This window comes from Macaca nemestrina, chromosome 14, assembly GCF_043159975.1.
Source record: "Macaca nemestrina isolate mMacNem1 chromosome 14, mMacNem.hap1, whole genome shotgun sequence".
NCBI lineage: Eukaryota > Metazoa > Chordata > Mammalia > Primates > Cercopithecidae > Macaca > Macaca nemestrina.
Window position 1 is genome coordinate 41,234,716 of NC_092138.1, and position 24,521 is coordinate 41,259,236.

The 24,521-nt window shown below is 32.5% G+C and overlaps 1 protein-coding gene across 4 annotated transcripts in view; it reads right to left on the minus strand.

Moving 5' to 3' along the window:
- The window catches only part of LOC139358300 (cytochrome c oxidase subunit 8C, mitochondrial-like), a 215,607-nt gene that overhangs the window by 151,063 nt on the left and 40,023 nt on the right, over nt 1-24,521 (minus strand). Inside the window, exon 2 of one of the 4 annotated variants that reach the window (XR_011613051.1) lies at nt 12,178-13,109. The exons of the other annotated variants lie outside the window; for them this stretch is intronic. The gene's annotated coding sequence lies outside the window, so the exon portion shown is untranslated. Of the gene's footprint in view, nt 1-12,177; nt 13,110-24,521 lie in introns of those variants that run through there. 4 annotated transcript variants of the gene reach the window in all.

Here is a 24,521-nt window from a genome sequence, read left to right on the forward strand (position 1 = left end):
TGTGACCTAAGTGATTGAGCCTATCACCTCTGCTTATATTTCACTGGTGAAAATAAGATCAATAGTCTCCATCTAACTTCAAGGGGATGAAAACGAACAAACCACCAGTGAACAGTGAAGGACCAGAAAAACTAGTGAATAGACTAATGATCATAACACCATCCTGTCAATAATGTTCCCTGCCTCAATGAACTATCAAGCCGAAGTCTGATGTGTTTTTAAGGACATTTAAATGTCTCTCCATTTATCAACCTTCCCTCACTTGCAGATTGAGGATCAAAAAGAAGTGAGTAATTTGCTAGACTACTGAATGTCTCAGTATGACTTGTCCCCTTCCTCTCCCACTGAATACCTGAAATACCCATTATCATCAAATAAGCATGCCGTGAAATATATAGTGCCAATTTTTTAGCACCAATTTTGATGCAAAATCTTATGACTATATAAGGAAAGCCTGCCATGATTTTCCCTGTCAACAGATGAGTCTAGAGGTAATCCATCAGAAGAGAATATTCTGTCTGGCTTTATCATAAGCACATGACTTCATTCTCTCTGACTCAATATATCCCAAACTAGGTATTTGTGTGTGTGTGCAAACTTTTTCTTTTGGAATATATATTAAAGGTCTATTCCAAAAGAAAAAGTTTACACACACACACAGACACGCAAACATATCCATTGCAGTGTGGCACGGCATAGAAAAAATCTGAAATCAAACTAAGTGTTCGAAATCAGAGGTTTAACTACATAAATATTTACATATCAACTTAGAGGAATATTTTTAGCCATATATAATAAATGGGCATTATGAAGATTTATGTGAACATAGATGATTATTTGTGATACGTCCAGTAAAAGAGCTGTATGCAGTAACGCATCACACTAATTAAAATAGGTGTCTGGAAATTAACACAAATATGCTGGGCAATTAATATCTTATGGTTTTGTACAGTTCAGTGAATTACATCACCATTGCAATTGTTACATTGATGAGTTATACAACAGAAAATAAATATTGTATATTAGGATTATGGCTATGAATAAGGAAGCTAAAGTTCTGACAGTGGGAACTTATTTCATGAGGTTATGGATTTGTTTATGATAAGACTTCTAAGAGGAAATAAATGAGAAAGGAATGGTTTATAAAGAAGCTACCAACACAGTTAAGGTAAACACATGAGATTTTGCAGTCAGAAATGGTTGGAGGTAAGAATATTATTTTCTGTTAAGATTATTCAGATAAAAAGCTAAAAAAGACTAACTGAGTCAGAAGCAACAACAATATCTCATTTCCTTCTCAGGCCTGATTACTGCTTTTATTTTTTGGGTAGCTGACAGCTAATTAGTAATGAATGGAGTGAGAACATGAGCCCTTAGGGAGAAAAACCCATTCTTTGGAAATATGTAGTGATATTAATCCTATAGAAAGTGCCTGTATGCCAATTATTTAAGAAAATGACTTAATGTAAAGAGTTGCTAACTAGATATGTCAGTGTTAAATAGGTAACTGGAAATGCACAAAGAGAATGCTGAGATAATGTGGAGTTAATATTTGCAGGAAACACCTGATGATTCTAAGGCTGAGGGAATGCAAAAATGGCTTGGATTATAATACTTTAGGAGCTTTAAGAAAGAGCCCTGCAACTGAAATTCAGATCTCTGAGGAGGTGGGTCCTGGCCGGCTGCTACAGTTACTTCTGAGCTTGAAGGAGTCTAGAAGTCTGAAGATAGGGTCTCAGCCCACGGTGCTGATGTCGTTGAAGAAGAAAAAAATGATGTTCTATTTCTAACATTTAGAAAACCTGCAAACTAAATTTGACTGCTGTTATTGGAAGTTACTGCTGCTTCTATGGTGAAAAAGCAAGGTTGCTAAAAGAATAAGAGACAAACAGAAAGGAAGGCCTTTCTCCCACCTCAATCTTTTCAGTCTCTCTCAAGGGTCCATTACCAGCAGAACCTAAAAAGGAACAAGATGGCAGAACAAAAATGTGGAGTGTAGCACACCATTCCCAGGATTGTAAAGCAAATTACTGATAGACAGCAGCTTATTAACAGGCACCACAGGAGTCACCAGAGTTCACTGGTCTGATTATATATGTATTGAGTGTTTTATTTAAGGTTTCATTTGTACATACAGGTGCCATGAACATTATTAAACATTGATTACATGCCAAGCAAATGGCTAGGTTCTTTATATATAAGTAGATATATTATATATGATCCCTAGATACCACGATTGTTATTTATTAGTGAGTTTGAACCTAGGTTCCAAGTTAGCATCTGGGTTTATATCAGTTAGCCTGACATTATTACTAATAGCAGCACCTTTTACTCTCAGACGTGTTTCAATTTGGATCATAAATTATAAGGTTACTGAACACACAACTTAAATATATACAAACAATTCAATCCACATTAATTTGTGTTTGACTAACAACATATATAAGAAATCTTAGTGATGAAATGGAGGAAACACAAAATTATATAGCTGTGGAGAGTACAAAAATTTTTGAAAGGAAATATTTTGGAAGAATGGAATGTTTGAGTTAGGTATTAGATTAGTGAAAGTTCACCATTGTGTTGATGCAGATAAAGTCACTCCAGATAGCATAGACAACTTGGGATCCATGGGAAAAGAATAAAGTTTTAACCAATACATGTAATAATTTTGCAAGTTTATACACAGACATAAACAATCAATAAAAAGTATCTACTGCTGTCTCTGAATCTATCCTGAGACTTCAATTAAGATTCTATAATATTGATGGTGCTAGGAGCATTGCAGATACTATCTCACTTAAAATTAAGAGAAATGTGGACGACAGTGTGGCAATTCTTTAAGGATCTAGAACTAGAAATACCATTTGAACCAGCCATCCCATTACTGGGTATAGACCCAAAGGATTATAAATCACACTGCTATAAAGACACATGCACACGTAAGTTTATTGTGGCACTATTCACAATAGCAAAGACTTGGAACCAACCCAAATGTCCATCAATGACAGACTGGATTAAGAAAATGTGGCATATATACACCATGGAATACTATGCAGCCATAAGAAAGGATGAGTTCCTGTCTTTTGTAGGGACATGGATGCAGCTGGAAACCATCATTCTCAGCAAGCTATTGCAAGAACAGAAAACCAAACACCGCATGTTCTCACTCATAGATGGGAATTCAACAATGAGATCACTTGGACACAGGAAGGGGAACATCACACACCAGGGCCTGTTGTGGGGTGGGGGGAAGGGGGAGGGATAGCATTAGGAGATATACCTAATGTAAATGACGAGTTAATGGGTGCAGCGCACCAACATGGCACATGTATACATACGTAACAAACCTGCACGTTGTGCACATGTGCCCTAGAGCATAAAGTATAATAAAATAAAATAGGAGAAATACAATCTGGTAATTATTTTATTATTATTTCCTTGTTATGAATGAAAAAATAAAAATAATCAATATCATATATAAAATATTAAGTCTTTCTTTTACTTCAGAATCTGAACATGTGACCTTAACATGATACATAAAATAGACTCAGAGATGCATACTCAAAGTTTATTTTCTTAAAATCTTTGTTTCCAAGATTACTTCCACCTTTTATCCACCCTGGGTCACAAGCCTTGTCTAACATCCATCTCACCATCGACATCTTAAATTTGGTTTCTATGTTGAATTGCTTATATTCACCAAACACCTTCAAAAATAGTAACACTAACAGGTTACAGAAGACATATAAACTCATAGCTGCCTTTTTAGTGCATGTTTTAGAGAAAAAGCCAATCTCAGTCAATCGAATGGTAAGAAATGCTAAGAAATGTATTTCTTTGATTACTTGATCTATGTAGTTAAGCTATATCATTTTAAAAACTATTTTTCATGTGGAGATAACTATAGATTTACATGCAGTTGAAAGAAATAATATAAAAATCAACAATATAGAGAGATCAAGTTTTCACTTTTTCCCATCTTGGAAAACCATACTGTAATAACAAAACCAGGATATTAATATTGATACAGTCAAGATACAGAACATTTCCATCACTACAAGGATTTATCTTCTTGCCCTTTAATAGCACATCCCATGCCCTCTTGCTCTATCTCCTTAACCTCTGGAAATCACTACTTTGTTCTCTATTTCTATAATTTTATAATTTAAAGAGTATTATATAAATTGAATCATACAGAATGTAATCTTTTGAGCTTGGCTTTTTTTCACTCACCATAATTTTTTGGAGTCATCAGTTGTTATATCAATAACTTGTTCTTTTTTATTGCTAAGTAGTACTTCATTGTATAGATCCACTATGATTTGTGTAACCATTTACCTGTGGAAGGATATAGGCGATGTTTCCAGTTTCTGTCTATTGTGAATAAAGCTGCTATAAATATCTGTGTACATATTTTTCTGTGAATATAGATCTTCATTTCTCTGGGAAAAATTTCCAGAAATATAAATGTTGGGTTCACAATGCATTGTTTTCAATATTTTAGCTATTCCACACACACACACACACACACACACACACACATATATATGTTAATATATAATATATGTGTATTTTCTCTCTTTTACACTTTAATAACTGGCATAATCATGTACTTTCTCTTGGATGGGTATGTAAATTGTCAGAGTGTCTGTGTGTGTGTGCGTGTGTGTGTATGCGTGTGTGTGCATGTGTCTGTTTCTATGTGGGGGTCTACCTCATTGAAAAAGTACTTGGTTGGAGAGACTACAGTTCCAAAAGAAAAAAAGAGATAAAATTTCGAAAACATGATTGTGAGATATTTTCAGGTCTAAATAGAAATAGATAAATAGTTATTAATAGGAAATGTGTTATTGAATAAAACATATGGAAGGAAAGCACTATACTTCTTTCATGGATTTAAGATATTGTCTATCTTCCCTTATTTAGAGAAGCATTTACTTCCTTTACACCAGTGTAAATAAGTACAATGGTTTTAGGCACATAGTAGATACCCATCTGGGTATGTTTTCTGGGAGAAACACACCTGGGAACTGAACAATGTTACACATCACTGAGCTGGAACATCTAATTATCACCGGTGAGGAAAGCCCTGAATAGGTCAGCTTTTAGATAACATTACTGTATTTGTTTGTGTTGTCAAGATATCTACTTGTCATTTAAGTAGCTGCTGATGAATGCCTCCATTCATCAGATATTGGAAAGCGATGTGTCACTGGAGGACAGGCATTAGTATCCAGGTTTGAAAATACAGTATCTAGTGAAATAAGCTAAAAGAGAACTCTATTGCAGGACTCTTTTGTAGGAGGTAAAACACATGGTAAACTGAGTCCTGTGTAGTAATCTAATGGACACTGGCAAAGGAAGTTCTGCATAAACTCTGATACTAGCTTCAATCTCCCCAATGATACTTAAAAATAAAACTTAAAAAATCTAAAAAAAAATTAGTTGATGACGGATTATTCTCTTGTCCAGCTAACAAATTTTTCAGGTCTATTCTTTTTAAGGCCTTTTTTCATGTAATCATCTAGTTGAAGGTTTTATGCTAAGCTTTCTAGATAAAATACTTTCATTATACTATTAATTAAATCCCTGCCAGTCACTTAGAACAACAAAAATAGCCACTTTACAGGAACAATCATTTTATTAAACTTTTACTCAAGTTTAGTACAAGCAGATAAAATTTCTTACTGGCTAAATTAAAAAAAAAATACATTGATGAAACATTATTGAGGGAAAATTTTTCAGGCTGCATAGTTAATAGAAATAATTTTGCTTTATTCTGAAATGCTTGGTATAAATATAAACTCATATACTCTGATATAAGAATACTATTCATTTTAAAAGTACATACTTGAGCACTGTAATTTTGGTATATTTATATATTTATATTAACTATTTTGCATAAGCAATTTCCCTTTCAACATAATTTTCCAAAACAATTGATATTTTTCAAATCTGTTTAATTTTTAAGAAATGACTCAATATAACAATTTTAAAAATGCAATTTAGGAAGAATATACTAAAGCTCTATGTTTTTTGGGATTTTCAAGTTAAATTTGGTCTTAGGAGCTTTTATTTAGCTCTTCTTTTACTGACACTTCTTTCAAAGAGTCCGTTTCATGTCTCCTAACACAATATCTATTACTGAGAGCAGCGTCCTGTAGAAAACGCTGTAATGACCATTTCCTGTGTTGAGCATAATTCTCTCCTAGATAGTTACGACTTTATCCTCTCATCTTCTATTCAAGAGGGTATATAATGGTTCAAACAAGTAATGAAGTAATTATTTGCAAAAGCAAATGATTGGATTTTAGTGTTGCCATTATTATTTATTAATTTGTAACATATCTCTGAATTTATCTTGACATTCCAGCATCATAACACACCAGTCGAAAAACACTATTTTACAAAAAGTATAGACATACACATAAACATTGTAAATATAAAAGCTTGCTTTAGACATATAAAAGTGCATTGGGGCAAAGTTTATCATAAGCCCCTTGTTAAAATTTTAAGTTATATATTCCTACTTCCTTAACTGCTTTTAAATTATAATTGATAGTAAATGGACATAAAATATCTGAATTTTTCAGTATTAATCAACATTATGTTTAATTAGAGAGAAGATAACGGAGGAAGAAAAGATTCAAAGGACTGCGAAGTTATTTTGCTGAAAGATTCAACTTTACAAACAGGTTTCTTTTCAGAAGAAACAGGAAGTCAAAAATTTTAAAATAACATAGATTGGAGATTGAAATATTTAAATTTGGATGCAAGGCTCACAATTGTACTCACCCTAGATGACTTGGTATTAAATCTACTAAAATTCTCCCTCCTCTGTGAAGTTTTTCTCTTTCTATATGTTGTTATCATTTCCTCTTCTGAGCTTCTGCACATCCTACTGTCTTTGTCATCTATTAAGTACTGTTTATAGTATCTTGTATACAGTTATATAAGCTACAATGCATTCTTTTTTTTTTTTTCAGTTTACTAATGCCATTTCCACAAACTCCTTCAGATCAGAAACCATTTGTTACACTTCTTTCCGCTGAGTACACAATGATGTAATGGGCTACATTCAAAAGTTGTGGTGTTTAATGGTATTAAATTACAGACAAGTAGGACATCATAGAAACGCCAGTGCTATGTGCCATATCATATAAATCATGGATTATGGTGCTAATCTAGAGGTGTACAATAATTGTGTGTGTGTGTGTATATACACACACACACAGACATCTCCACTGTAATTGGAAATTATTGAAGGCTAAACATATGTATTTGTTTCATTGTGTTACCCAGAATATTTTATTGTTGCAAGCACCACAAATGATTTAGAAATATTAATCCAACAATTAAAATGGGAGAATCCAGAAATAAATAGTTTTGGACTTTATCCAATAGTACATACTTATCTGTGTCTATGGAAATATTACCCACAATATCTCTATGTGTACTTGACTAAACTTCTCTCCTTGTTTAGCTTTAATTGCTTTGTCACAATGGAAGTATAAATTCTGTTCTGTTTTTCCTTATTTTGTGCACTTATCAACCATTCAACATTCTAAATCACTGAAGTAAGTGCAATACCATTTTACCCAAATATATTATTTGTCAGATAAAAAATTGATTACTTTATTTCAGAAGTATTTCACAAGGTTGTTTGTGTGACTAGGACGCATTTCATACAATGAAAATATGCTTTGTTTGAAGGAGAGCATAACAAAATAAAATGATACTTTTAAACTATTGGAAAGTAGGTATAATAGAAAAAATATTTTCTACTAAGCGATGTTAAAGCCTGGGATATTTTTCCAATACTATCCCTTAGTAATCCATATTTGACCTATTTCAATTTCACTTCTCATTGATTAGTACCCTCATTTACCCTATAAACAGTATACCAAAGTGGAAACTGAGGCTCAAAAAATAAATGACAACATATTTATGTAATTGTATTAAATGCATTTTTGCTTTGCACATCCTTGTTATAGTTAAGCTAACATATATTTTTTAAGAAAAGCCTTCAACATTCTCATAGAAATAAAACAATTATTCCACCTGAAAGCTATTTGAGATCTAGTAAAGCTTTTATCACAGAAATTATTTGTTATGCTTGCCCTCATTAATTTAGTTATTTAATATCATTTTCCATTACTTATTTAGTGGAAACCAAAGTTAATATATAGATACATACATTTATATATACTTAGTTAACATTTATAATAAAGAAACAGTAGAAGTTGTATTTTTTCTTTTTCTAAAAGAAACATAAAGCACTATAAACAACTACTTTTTAATTTACATGGATACAAAGTTTGTGTGTGTGTATGTGTGCGTGTATAATAAATCATTAGAATTAACCTTAACTACACATATGAGTGACAACCAGGTAGAATAAAAGAAAAACCTTATATTTTTTGAACTCATGGTAGTATACATTATTTGCCTTTAAAATTTTGAGTTATTTCTAGATTTAGAGGCAGCTGTACAAAGCAATACAGACAGGTCCATAGACTGGGTGGCTTATGAACAACATAAGTTTATATCTCACAGTTCTAGAGGATGGAAGTCCAAGATCATCATGCCAGTATGGTTGGGTTCTGATAAGGGCCTTCTCCAGGCTGCAGGCTGCCAACTTCTTATTGTAATGCCACCTTGTGGAAAGAGGGCTAGCTAGGTCTCTTGCCTCTTATAAAGGGTACTAATCCCATTCATCAGTGCTTCACCTTCATGATCTAATTATCTCTCAAAGGCCCTATCTCCTAATACCATCAAATTGAGTTTAGCATTTTAACATAAATTCTGGGAGAATACAAACATTCAGTCCCTAACAGTATATTAACAATCATTGCATATTGACATTTGTACTGTCAAGGTATAGAACATTTCCATCACCACAAAGGTCTCTTGTGTTTCAATTTTTATGGCTATATCCACTACCCTCTTATACCCACCCTCTCCTTAACCCTGGTAAACACAACTCTGTCCTTCATTGCTATTTTGTTTTTTAAGAATGCTATATATCATGACATAAATAAAAATGATAGTGTAAAGACCTTCAAAATATGTTCTTTTTCATAAAAGCAACAAGAAAAATGTCTAAAGTTGTTGAACCAACTTTTCAGAAATCTGAAAATTAACTAAAGCCTTGAAGCAAGTGGGTGAGTGTTTAGTCAAGAAAAATGGGTGACCTTTGATAACAAAAGTAAGCTTTGTTGTGTTTCAGATTTAATAGCTTCAACCCTCACTCCCCAGCTCAGTAGTAGCTTTGAAAATGACATACATATTACTGGTACTGGAGGAAACAGAGTAGAGCTGGGCTCTTTAAAAGACTCATCCTCAAAACCATCATTATTTGACTTATCTGTTGTTTTCCTAGAAGACCTTAGTATAGAGGCTTATCTTTATTTGACCTGATTCATAGTCAAACCAGTGCTAAAAGGGATAAGAGAAATGAGGGAATGGGGAGGTTGAGTTTATTAAAAACATTTCCAAGAAAGTATTTTAACATTGCACCTGCATGAAGCAATGGATAACAATTTGAAAAAATAATAGTTTAACTAAAAAGCTTTAAAATATGGCTAAGGAATGAGACACCTATACGGACTTTCAAAAGCTTTGATTTATTCTAGGGAACCTGGAAGACAATGTGCATGTGTAGGGTTGTGTGCATGCACAGAAAAGACAGGAGGAGCCGAAAGTTCTAACCTTATACTTATCTTAAAGCTCTGCTTATGCAGAAATTGAAAGCTAAGGTATAACTTTATGTTTCCTGGCTGAATATTAAAATTAAGCCTAAATACTTCCACAGAACCCTTTAGCAAATATCTGAACATGTGTTGGTTCCAGGCATTTATGGAAATCTGTGCCTTATTAGCTAATCCTTAAACTAACCAATAAAATAATTCAATAGGCTTATATGGCAAAGAAGACTTTAATAATTAATTTGAAAAAGTCACCAACAAATAAACAATGACTATAATAAGCAGCAAAAACAAAAAACTGTAGAAAGATGAAATAATCTAAATTTCAGAGTAGCCCCATTGTATTGTTTAAAATATCTAGTTTCAAACCAAAAATATAACTGTTCAAAGAAATAAGAAAGTATGGCCCATACAAAGGAAAAATAAACAAAGAAACTGTTCCTGAGAAAGGCAGCACATTAAATCATCTATTTCAAACATGTTCAAAGAGGCAAAGGAAACACTGTGTAAGAAAATAAAGTATGTAAATAATATTTCATCAAATAGAGAGTATTAATAAAAAGATACAAATTATAAAAGAGAACCAAGTAGAAGTTCTGGAATTTAAAGTGCAAGAGCTAAATACAAAATTTACTACAAGGGTCTCAACAGCAGATTTAACAGGCAGAAGAAAAAAATCAGTGAACCTGAACATAGGTTCATTGAGGTTATTCAGCCTGAAGAGCAGAAAGAAAAAAAAAAAAAAAAGAAAAGAAAACCAAAGCCTCAGAGGCCTGTGGAAAACTATCAAGTATGCTAAAGTTCTCATGATATGAATCTCAGAAGGAGAGAAGAGAGAAAAAGAAACAGAAGAAATGTTTGAAAACATAATGGCCAAAATAAATTCTCCTTTGGTGAAAATATTAATCTCCATTAATCTACCAAGAAGCTCATTGAATTATATGATCAATAAAATAAAAGAGGTCCATAGGCATTCACACCAATATCATATATTTGAAAGCCAAATGCAAAAAGGGAATCTTCAAAACAGCAAGAGAGAAATGATAACATATTTAGGTGATCTTCAATAAAATTAACTGATTTCTCATTAGGCCTCATGAAGGTCAGAAGGCACTGATATGAATTAATCAAAGTGCTAAAAGAAAAAAAAAGTGAAGAAAAGTTCCAAATCTAGCAAAGTCATCCTTCAAAAATGAAGTATTACTTAGCAGTTTCTCAGCTAAAGAAAAATTGAGCCAATTTGCCGATAGCAGAACTACCCTACAAGAAACTCTAAAGAAAGTGGTTTAGGACAAAATGCAAGAACAATAGAGAGTAATTTGAAGACACATGAGAAAAAAATAACATTGTTAAGTGTAACTCTATAGGTAAATTTAAAAGAGAGAGATCAGCTTCAGGCAGCAAAGTGTGAAGAGTGCCACTGACCTACTCTCCACCCACTCTTCAGTGAGACTGGTGAAAATACGTGTGTGCATGCGTGTGTGTGTGCGCTCAAGGCCTTTGGCAATGGTCCTGAGTGCAGCATCAAATAAAAAATATATACTCTAGAAAATACATAAAAATTTAGTAAGACTACTTTTTCTCTTTGTCCTTTATGCACAGAAAGATGCACTGTACTCCAGATTGCTGTAGCCAAGAAGACAAGGCTCCTTCTAATGTCCAGTTGGAGAGCTTTCTCATCAGGAGAAGCAGGATGTCAGCATTGCTCACCCTACCCCAATTGCCTATTGCTCAACTTAAGAGTGGTTGAGAGATTAGGGTCCCTTTTTCTACCCAACCCTCACTTGTGGAAAGGAGACTTTACTTTGGGCATGATGTTCTGAGAAGACTGAGGTCCTAATCACCCTAACACAGCTTGTCAGGTGGTGGTTCCATAAGTGGAGAGGCAAGTTGAGAGGACTTTGGGCTGCTCCCTCCCAACCCGCAGCTAAGTATGTAAGCCCTAGAGCAGATTCTTAGAAAGAACCTGACTATTGTCTCCACCCTTGGATACATATTCCTAGCTCGGCTATTTTACCTGGGAGGAGCACAGGCCATAAAACCAAAAACTCTTAATATGTTTATAAAGGAACTATTTCAGCAAAGTTTGGAGAAGTTGGGGCCTAGGTGTGCTCTCAAGAACAGTGGAAGTTGTGGTGAAAGGAATGTGGAGATTCAAGATACAGATAAAACTATAGTCCAGTTAGTTTGCAGAAAAGGACCCAGGAATAACACATTTGAGAAAAGCACTTCTAAGGTCAAGACAAAAATCAAAGACTGACCCCAGAAACTATTCCTTAAAAGGAGCTCGGATTTTATAGTTAAATTTAGAGCAGTTTATCACCCCATGGTCTTATTGAAAATAATTGAGCAGTCCTTTGACAATTTGTGGGATTTAACAGTTGAGTGTGATTAGAGAAATACAGAGTCCTACGGTACTACTATCCCATGGATGCTTATTTATTTTTTTTAATTTCCATAGGTTTTGGAGAAGCAGGTGGCATTTGGTTACATGAGTAAGTTCTTTCGTGGTGATTTGTGAGATTTTGGTGCACCTATCACCTGAGCAGTATACACTGAATCTAATTTGTAGTCTTTAATCCATTACTCATCTTCCATTCTTTCCCTGAGTCCCCAAGGTCCATTGTATCATTTTTATGCCTTTGCATACTCATAACTTAGCTCCCACTTAAGTGTAAGAACATAGGACATTTTGTTTTCCACTTCAGAGCGATTCCGCTTAGAATAACAGTATCCAGTTTCATCCAGGTTGCTGAGGATGCCATTAATTCATTCTTTTTTTTGTGTGTGGCTGAGTAGAATTTCATCATATATATACCACAATTTATCTACTCGTTGACTGATGGTCATTTGGGCTGGTTCTATAGTCTTACAATTGCGAATTGTGCTGCTATAAACATGCATGTGTAAGTATCTTTTTGGTATAATGACTTCTTTTCCTTTGGGTAAATACCCAATAGAGGGATTTCCGGATCAAATGGTAGTTCCACTTTTAGTTCTTTAAGGAATCTCCACACTGTTTTCCACAGAGCTTGTACTAGTTTATATTCCCACCAACAGTATAGAAGTGTTCTCTTTTCACCACATCCAAGCCAACAGATATTATTTTTTAATTTTTTTATTATGGTCATTATCGCAGGAGTAAAGTGAGTTCCATTTTCCTGATCATTAGTGATGTTCAGCATTTTTTCATATGTTAGTTGGTCATTTGTATATCTTCTTTTGAGAATTGTCTATTCATGCCCTTAGCCTAGTTTTTAATGGGATTTTTTTGTTTTTACTTGCTAATTTGTTTGAGTTCCTTGTAGATTCTGTATATTAGTCCTTTGTCAGATGTATAAATTGTGAAGATTTTAGGATACTCAAAGCTGTACCTCCCAAGGAGAACATCAGAGGTTAATACTATGAGAAAAGAAACAGACATTTAGAAAAATCATTCAAGCAGTCAGTAAACAATTTGAGAAAATAACAGTAACTAGGTGCAGATGTGGGGGAGGAAAAAAAGAAGTACCCAGAGTTGTTATAATATGTTATATATAATGTCCTGTTTTCAACAAAACAAAAATTTGAGGTATACAAAGAAACATGACAGTATGACCTACAGCCTATAAAGAACTCAGACAACAGAAATTTCCTGTAAGAGTGAACAAATGACATATTTATCAGAAAAAAATCATAATAGACATTTAACATATTCACAGAATTATAACAAAACATGATTAAAGCAGGCTATATGATGACAATGTCATCTTAAATAGAGCATACAAATGGAGAAAAATTATTTTTAAAAAAGCAATTAAAAATTCTGAGTTGAAAATATAGTAAGTGAAATATTAACAAATGCACTAGAGGGGTTCATCAGTGGATTTTAACTAGTGGAAGAAAGAATTAGTGAGCATGAAGACAGATGGGTAAAGATTCTATAAGCCAAAGAACCCAAAGAAAAAAGAACTTGAGAAAGAGACAAGATCCTAAGAAAGTGCATCAACATATGTGAAACAGAATGTCAGAGAACAGGAGAAAAAGAAAGGCGACATATTTGAAGAAATGGTGACTAAAAATGTCCCAAAGTTATACAAAAACAATAGCTTGCATTTTCAGGAGCTCAATAAATTCAAATGGAATAAATACAAAGAGATTTATTTTAAAAACAAACAAACAAACAAAAAAAATACAGACCGCACAGTCAAAACATTGAAAGTCAAACATAAGGAAAAAATACTGAAAGCAGCAAGAGAAAAATTAATCATTTCTTTTATAGAAACCCAATAAAATTAATAGCTGACTTTGATGTAGAAACCATGGATGCCAGAAAGTAGCAGAATAATGCATTCAGTGTTCTCATTGAGAAACCAAAACAAATCAAAAAAGCCTATCAACCAAGACAACCTGTATCCTGCAAAGCTATCTTTCAAAAATTAAGACAAAATAAGAAGTTTCCCAAATAAGGAAAAACTGAAAGTATTTTTGATAGCAGGTCACTTTACAGGAAATATTCAAGAAAGCTTTTTCAGGCTGAAAGCAAGGCATCCTGATATTATTCTGGATCTAAACAAAAGGAAGATGCACCAGTAAAGGCAAATATGTGATTCTAAAAGACAGTTTTAATTCTTCTTCTTCTTCTCTTAACTGATTTAAAGAGAAATTGTATAAAAATTACATATGTAATATATTGTGGGGTCTTTAACATAAAGAAATATAACACATGTGTAGTATATTAGTCAACATGAGCACAGAGGAGGTGGATGTGAGCAAATTAGTATTTGACTAAGTAAATAACTAACAATTGTAAAGTAAGAATTGTTGCAATGTATTGTCGGGCTTTTGATGTTAATGGATGTAATATGGGTAATAATAACACCACAAAAAGAGGAAATGGAAATACAGCAATATAGAAGTCACATTTCTGCATATAATTGGAATTAAACCAGTATAAAACTGAAGCTGATTCTAAGTTAATGTATATGATAAATCCTAAAGAAAGCATTGAAAAAAATCAAACAATAGTATAAAAAGAATTAGCTATATTAAATAAATTAAAATAGTACATTATAAAATACTCAATGCAAAAGAAAGCAGTAAAAGGGAAAACAGCAACTAAAAGACATGATATATATATAAAACACAAAATAAAATGGTAGAAAAATTTAACTATGTTTACAGTAAAATTAAATGTAAATGGACTAAAAATCCAATTGAATGTCAGAGATTATCAGACTAAATAAAAATGATTGAATATTGTGCTTTTTGCACAAGACAAGTTTTAGATTCAAATGTGAGTATACATTGAAAGTTAAAGAATAGGAAAGTATATGTCATGCAATCAACAATCACAAAAAAAATACTAGAGCAGCTATACAACTATCAGGTAAAACAGATTTTAAAACAAAAAGTATTACTAGACACACAAAAAATAACATTTTATGGGACTCCTATGCCCCGTTTTCAATAATGGATAGAACAACTACAAAGAAAACCAACAAGGAAATAGAAGACTTGACAATATAAACCAAATAGACCTGAAAGACATCTATAGAACACTCAATCTATATAGGAAAATGTAAGATATAAAATCAATTACCTGCCATTATATGTCAAAACACTGAAAAAAAGAAGAGTATACCAAACCTAAAGCAAGGAGAAGGCAGTAATAATAAAGATACATCAGAAATTAATAAACTAGAAGATAAAAAGCCAACAGGGAATAACAACAAAACCCAAAGCTACTTCTTTGAACATTTCCTCAAAATGGACAAAACTTTTTAAAAAGTTTTGTTTGTCTTATTTATCCTTTTTCAAAATACTAGTTTTGGGAGCCCATTTACCTAGATTAACCAAAATGAAAATAGAGAGGATATAAATAATTAGAATCAGAAATTAAAGAGGTGACATTACAATTTACATCAGTGAAATGAAAATTATTGTAGAGTTAATTATACTGTGAACAATTGCACACCAACAAATTTAATAAACTAGAGGAAACAAATTATTAGAAACATACAAACTACTGAAACAGGCATAAAAAGTGGACAATCAAAATAAATTTATAATAAACATAGAGATCAAATTGGAAGTCAAAAACTATTTAGAAAAGCCAACATTGAGATGGTTTTGCCACTTGATTCCACCAAATATTTTAGAAGAGTTAATATAAATTCTTCATGAACTCTTCCAAAAAATATAAGAATAGAAAATACATTCTACCTCATTAATGAGGCCAGTATTATCCTAACACCAAATCAGAAAAATACATCACAAGAAAAGAAAACTACCAACAACTAGCTCTTATAAATGTGGATACAAAAATTATCTGTAGTCATTAGAACTAGTGAACATGGTTAGTAAGATTACTGGATACACGATAAATATACAAAATCAATCATATCACTGTATACTTGCAGTGAACCATTAGGAAATGAAATGTGGCAAACAATTTTATTATAATAGTGTCAAAGATTAAAATATTTAGAAACAAGTTTTTAAAATTGCAAAATTTATACTCCAAAATTACAAAATATTCTTTAAATAAATTTCAAAATCTAAATAATTGAAAAAAATCTTATTTATGGATTGAAAGACTTATCTCTATGATGGCAATATTCCCCAAACTGAACTACAGATGTTACACAATTCCTATCAAATCCCCTGACTTGTATGTATGCAGAATTTAATGAGTTGATTCAAGAATTCATAAAGTGGGGAAAGGACATTCTATTCAACAAATGGTGCTGGGATAATTGGCAAGTCACATGTAGGAGAAGGAAATTGGCCTTATCTCTCACCTTATACAAAAATCAACTCAAGATGGAATAAGGACTTAAATCTAAAACCTGAAATTATAAAAATTATAGAACATAACATTGGAAAAGGCCTTCTAGACACTGGCTTAGTCAAAGACTTCATGACCAAGAACCCAAAAGCAAATGCAAAAAATAAACAAAGATGGAAAGATGGGACTTAATTAAACTAAAGAGCTTCTGCACAGCAAAAGGAACAGTCAGCAGAGTAAACAGACGACCCACAAGGTAGAAAGAAATCTTCACAATCTCTACATCTGACAAAGGACTAATATCCAGAATCTACAAGAAACGTAAACAAATAAGCAAGCAAAATCAAAAAATCCCATTAACAAGTGGGCTAAGGACATGAACAGATAATTCTCAACAGAAGATATACAAATGGCCAACAAACATATGAAAAAAAGCTCAACATTACTAATGATAATCAAACAATCAAAAAATAATAGATGTTGGTGTGGATGCGGTGAAAAGGAAACACACACTACTGGTGGGAATGTAAACTAGTACAACCACTGTGGAAAACAGTGTGGGGATTCCTTAAAGTACTGAAAGTAGATCTAGCATTTGATCCAGCTATGCGTATCTACCCAGATGAAAAATGATTTCATGGCATTGGCAGCAACCTGTATGGGATTGAAGGCTATTATTCTAAGTAAAGTAACTCATAAATGGAAAACCAAGCTTCATATGTTCTCACTCATAAGTGGGAGCTAAGCTATAAGGATGCAAAGGCATAAGAATGATACATTGGACTCTGGGGACTTGGGAGAAAGGGTGAGACCAGTGTGAAAGATCAGACTACAAATTGGGTTCAGTGTACACTGCTCGGGTGATGGGTGCACCAAAATCTTACAAATTAACACTAAATAAATTACTCATGTAACCAAGTACCACCTGTTCCCCAAAAACCTACAGAAATAAAAGACATTTAAAAACAGAAATCACATGAGATTGCCAGGAATCCAGAATAGCCAAACAATCTTGAGGGAAAAAAAAAAAAAAAAAAAAAATAGAAAAAAGCAGGAAAGCTCACAGTTTCCAACCACAAAACTTGCTCTTGAGGAATTACAATTATAACCTGGTTCTGGCACACAGATAGATAATACATATCTCAATGGAATAGAATTTAGAGTCCAGATTGACCCATACATCTGTAGTCAATTGATTTTCAACAAGCACATTGAGATTATTCAATAGAGAAAGCATTGCCATTTCAAGAAATCGTGCTGGAGCAACTGGATAACCATATGCAAAAGGATGAAGTTGGATTCTTATCCCATAGAAATAATAAATTAATTCAAAATTGATTAAAAAGCTAAATTTAAGAGCTAGGATTATAAGACAAATAGAAGAAAATATAGGAACGAATATTCATGATCTTGGATTTGAGAAAGAATTCTTAGATATTACACCAAAAGCACAAACAGTAGAAGAATAAAGAAATTGTATTTTATCAAAATATAATACGCTGTGCTTCAAAGGACATCAAGTAAATGAAAAGACATAGGCCACACGTAGTGGCTCATGCCTGTAATCCCAGCACTTTGGAAGGCCGAGGCGGGCGGACCACAAGGTCAGGAGATCGAGACTATCCCAGCTAACATGGAGAAACCCCGTCTCTACTAAAAATACAAAAAAAAAAAAAAAAAAAAAAAAAAAAAAATTAGCTGGGCGTGGTGGCAGGGGCCTGTAGTCCCAGCTACTTGGGAGGCTGAGGCAGGAGAACGGCGTGAACCCGGGAGGCGGAGCTTGCAATCAGCCGAGATTGTGCCACTGCACTCCAGCCCTCCATCCTTGGCAACAGAGTGACACTTCCCCTCAAAAAAAAAAAAAAAAAAAAAAAAAAAAAAAAATTAAAGAAAACACATAGAGATTTCTTTCACAGAATGGGAGAATATATTTGCAAACCATACATTTGATAACAAATTTGAAGCCAAAATATGTAAAGAACACTGACATCTCTGTGATAAACACACACACACACACACACACACACAGAGGCAATCTATGGGCAAAGGATCTGCATATTTAAAAATGGGCAAAGAATGGAATTTTTTTCTAAGGAAGATATACAGGTGTCCAAAGAACACATGACATGATGTCTAACTACTATTAGTTGTTATAGAAACAGAAATCAATATGGCAATGAGATGCCACTTTCTACCCCACTAGGACAGCTATAGTCTGTCCTAAAGTCAGAAGCTAAAAGTCAAAAGCTAAAGTCAGAAGGTAAGTATTGGTAATGACGCAACAAAGGAAACTCTTATAAACTGTTGGTAGACATGTAGACAATGTAGTTACATTCAAAAACAGCTTGGCAAATCCTGAAATCAATTAAGCATAGAGTTACCATATGATCTAGTAGTTCCACTCCTATTCATATACAAACAGAAATAAAATATATGCCATTAATTTGTACATTAATGTTTATAGAAGCATTATTCATAATAGGTAAAAACTGGAAACGATCACTAACTGATGAATTGATAAAGACAATGTCATATGTCCATATAAGAGAATATTATTCGCCCATTAAAAAGGAATTATACGTTCAACAATATGGATGAATGTTGAAAACCTTAGGCTAACAGAAAAAGGCCGGTAATTACAGACCATATATTATATGATTGTATTCTTATAAAATGTCCAGAACAAAAACAAAAATCTACTGCAACAAAAAGTACAATAAATCAGAGGTTGTCTAGAGCTGGGAGCTGGGAGGGGAGCTTTGAGAAGAATGGTGCTAGCTAAAGTTTTTTTTTTTTTTTTTTAGGAAAGATTGTTTTTGTGTGTGGAAATAATGTCCCACAATTAATTGCGATGATAGCTTCACATGTCTGTGAATATATTGAAACCATTAAATTCATCACTTTACATGGGTTAATTATATAGTATGTGAACTATATCTCAATAACACTATCTTTAAAAAACAGTATAAATGTATTTTTGTTTGAAATTCTTTTTTATAAAAAGGCAACTGCATAAAGCAAAACTAATAAATATTTGTTGAGAAAAACACAATGTGTAAGGACATAATTTGTAACAATAATCATATGAAGGAAGGGTAAAACTTAGTACATAGGATCAAAGGTTTTGTATACTGTTGAAATTAAGTTGGTGTTATTTTAAACTATAATGTTATAAATTAAGATATTAATGGTACCCCCCAGGGCAGCCATTTAGAATAACACTAAAAATAAATAGAAAAATAATTAACAAGGGAATTAAAATTGTGCATTATAAAATATCTATTTAACACAAAAGAATACAGTAATGGAGGAATGAAAAAAATAAATAATATAGAAAAGACAAATTGCATAAAGTAAAAAACTGAATAATACATTGTTGGATTTGTTACATATAAAAATTATGTACAAATAGTATAAAAAAGGCAGCGAGGAAACAGAGCTATATAGGAGTGACAGTCACACATTTTACTAAAATTAAGTTAGATTAAAACTGAAGTCGATTCTGATAAAATAAGTTGTCTCTTGTAATCCCTAAACACTAAAAAATTAAGTAAAAATATCTAATGTAAATAATTATTAAAGTAACGATGATGCTAACCTAGAAATACTAACGATGATGCTAACCTAGAAATAAAAGAGAAACAGAAGAAAAAGAAATGAGACATATAACAAAACAAAACTAATGTGGTAGATGTGTACCATATCATCATTGTTAACTCAGTTGGGAAACAATCTAAATAACCAGTTTTCAATGTTGAAGTATACTTTCTTTTGCCTTAATTATACAAACTCAACACATTTCCAAAGTTACTCATGTCCCCATTTCCTTCCAATCTCTTAAGGAGGGCTGATTCATACATTTGTGGGACAATTAGACTCTTTTGTTTGCATTTCTTCCTTCGATTATCTGGTCTCCTCAATTATTATAATTATTATTTTAAATTTGCCATCATTAAGGTTCAATCGTTCAAGATCAATGGGTTTTAATCAATCCAAAATACAAAGGGGCTTCAAAAAGTTAATGAAAGATAGAACTAAAAGCCAAAATAAAATATACAAACTGTTTTTACATTTTTGTCTTTTCCAGAATGTCATAAAATTAGAATCATACAGTGTGTAGCATTTTTAGACTGTCTTATTTCACTTTGACATGCACTTAAGCTTTCTTGGTATGTTTTTATAGTTGTTTTTTTAAACTCACAGAATAATATTTAGTTGTATTAGTTAATGCAATTTCTTTATTCATTCACCTATTAAAAGCCATTTTGGTTGCTTTCAGTTCTTAATGATTATGCAAAAGTTGCTGAAATACTTGCACCATAATCTTTCTTTGGACATATGGATTCAAACAGTTGGGTAAATACCTAATAGTAGGTTTAGTGCACTGTATGGTCAGAATGTGCTTAATTATGCAACAAACTGTCAGACATTCTCCTAAAATGTCTGTGTCATTTTAATTAGCTCCAAAAATGAATTAGAGTTCTTTCTACTTTGCATTCTTTCCAGAAGTTGGTATTGGCAATATTTTAAGTTTACCCATCCTAATAGGTGTGTAGTAATATTGTTTTATTTCATTTTGCAATTTTCTAGTGACAAATAATGTTGAGAATCTATTCATATAGTTATATTTTTAGTTCTATGTCCTCTTTGGGGATGTGTTTCTTCAGATTTTGATGCATTTTAAATTAGACATTTTGTTTTTAAAGTTGAATTTTAATTTTTCTTTGTATATTTTGGATACACATACTTTATAAGAAAAGTCTTTAACATATATTTTCTCTCAGTCTGCAGCTTCTCTTTTCATTGCCTTGACAATATATTTTACATCACAAAAGCATTTCATTTCCTAAACTTCAAATTGCCTTTCCTTTTTCTCTTATTTTATGAATGATGCTTTTGGTTTTGTATCTAAAACTCATTGCCAAACCCAAAGTCATAAAGATATTCCTTTATATTTTCTTCTAGTCCTATAGTTTTGTTTTCCATTTAAGCCTATGGTCAATTTTGAGTTAATTGTTTGAAAGGCATGTGTCTACATTCATTTTTAAAATCTTTTGCATTTAACAGCTCAATTTTTTCATAATCATTTGTTAAAAAGAGTATTTTTCCCCACTAAACTGTCTCTGCTCTTTTGTCAAATAACAGTTGACTTGTGTATAGGTATATCTCCAGGATCTTCATTATTTTCTATTTAACTTCATGTCCATTTTCTTGCCAATGCCATTCTGTCTTAATTACTGCAACTTTATAGGAATACATAAAGTTAGGTTGTATGATTTCTCTGCTTTTTGTGTACACTTTAACTTTGTGTTGGCTACTCTGAGTTTTGCCTTTCCATATAAACTTGAGAATTGGTCTATAGATATCTATAAAATAGCATGCTAAGATTGTTACTGAGATTTCATTGAATCTATAGATCAATTTGAGAAGATCTGTCTTTTTTAGACTATTGAGTATTCCAATACATGGGTAAAGAATATCTCTACATTTATTTATAATTTATTTTATTTCTTTATTCAGAGTTCTGTCATTTTCTAAAAATAAACCTTGAACATATTTTATTGTATTTGTACTTAGGTACTATATTTTAGGTGCTATCTTAAATGGTATTTTGTTTTTGATTTTAAACTGCCATTGTTCGTTACTGGCATATAGAAAATAATTAACTTTTGTACATTAACCTTGTGTCCTGCATCCTTGCTATCATTGCTTATTACAGTTTTTTTTATTGATACTGTGGAATTTCCTGTGTAGACAATCATGTCATCTGTGAACACAGATTGTTTTATTTCCCTTCCAAATTTGTATCTTCTATTTCATTTTCTTTTTTTATTACATTACCTAACATTTCCAACACTATGTTGAATAGAAGTTGTGAGAGGAGACATTCTTGTCCTATTTCTGATACTAGTTCAAAAGTATCTATTTTCTCACCAGCAAGTTTGATGTTAACTGTGGCTTATTTGTAGATATTCTCACTCAAGTTAAACTTTTTCTCTATTCCTAGTTTGCTGAGAGTTTTTGTTATGAATGAGTAATGACTTTGCCTAGTTTTTTCCGAATCTACTGATGTGACAATATGGTTTCTCTTCTTCAGCTTGTTGATGCACTGAATCACATTAATTCATTTCCAAATGTTGAATCAGCCTTGTATACCTGTAATAAATCTCACTTGGTCATGTTTTGTAATTCTCCTTATACATTGTCGATTTGATTTGCTAATATATTGCCAGTTGTTTTCCATTCTTATAATATCTTTATATAGTTTTGTTATGAGGGCTTTAGCTGGCATGTACTGACATTGCTTTGGCAGTGAATGACCGCTGTCTCACTATTGTTTGGTTGAAGTAGAATTCCAGGCTTCCCAACTAGCTTCCAATGATACCCAAGGGAGAAGTTTCTTCTCATCACTGTTTGGAAGGGGTTGTAGTTCTGGCTCCCCTCAAGTCCTCAACTGATAACTCCCTGGATTTAAAGAGTAGCAGTGGCTATTTTACTTTCCCCACATGTTCTCCACTCACGTAGAGATGGGGAGGGGATGTTTTACCTCATTACTTCTCAGCCAAGGTGAAAGTCCTGACTCTCCTCTAGGCCTCCTCTGACACCACTCCATGGAAAGTGGTAAGAGGAACTCATCATTGCCTAGCAAGGTGGGAAGCCTTAGATCTTCATTCAGATTTTGCTGTTCTGGAGAGTGGAGTGTGTCCCTAGTTTTTATGTATGTGTGCACATCTGTTTCTGTGTGTGTGTGTGTGTGTGTGTTTGTGTGTGTTGTTTGGCTTCAGTTAACTAGTTATTTTCTAGAGCTTTTTTGTCTAGGCTCCTTTTCTGGTCCCTTGGCTAGATAAAGTAAGCTTTTGGAGCTTTTTTTTTTTTTTTCTTTTTTGTTGGGTACTTTTTTGTTGTTGAGAGAACACCCACCAGTGATTTCACATTAGTAACAAATGCTTGGAGCACTATGAAATAAAACTTACTAGAGATTTCTATACAATAAAGAGTAAAATAAAAGGAGAAAGATATCATTTAATAATTGCAACTGATCACACACACACATAGCACATGCACAGAAATTATTACTATTTAACTATATGTACTTATGCACTTGACAAAATAAAAATTAAAACAAAAAGAAGTTTTCTACATAATGATATATTTTTAATTATTCAAGATATTATATTCAAAATTGTATCTTACTGGTTTTTGATAGTTTAAGCATTTTTTCACACTGAGCATTATTCTATCATAAAAAGTTACTTATTTTTTCATTGCCACAAGCTACATACGAATTATTTCATCTGTACTTAACTAAAAACTGATTTCAGTATTAATGAGAAAAATGGTTTTAGAGCTGTCAACAGAAAAAATGTGTCTCCACTTTGATGAATTCTTTAGAGAATTTCAGAGATTATTGTGACTATAACTGCTTTTCACGAGGTTTTCTGATTTTGAAGCCTAACTATTGCTTCTCTGACTCATGATTTAAATAGTTCTGTAATTGTTTAGTGACTAGTCTTGCATTAATACACTTTTTATTTTATGAAAGAATGAATTATCTGCTATATATTTATCTAAGAACCAAAAAGTAGTAGGTTTATTTTTAAGGTCTCTAAGCTGCAATACTTTTTAAAAAGCACTTTCATTTTGTTCTTATATTTGCAAAACAGCTTCCTCCTTAGAAGGCCACTTGTCAATTATAAACATAAACACACACACACACCCATGCACACACACTCACAAACCAAAAGAAAAGAAGAATATAGAATACCTGTAGTAAAAATGGATTGTTATTATGTAATTTATCCCAGAATCAAATAATTTTAAAGGTGTCAGAGTTCTTTGAGGATGTCATTGGACAAAAACATATTAATGTTATTAATGTCAATGTTATAACTGTCATTCACAAACATATACCTAAACAATGTTCAGCATAATTTTGTTAACAAATGACAGTACTTTAAATTAGAACAAGGAGTTAAACCTATGTTAATATTTTGTATGTATTTTTGTATTCAGTTTCAGTAAAGATTTTAAGTAAATAATTGTAG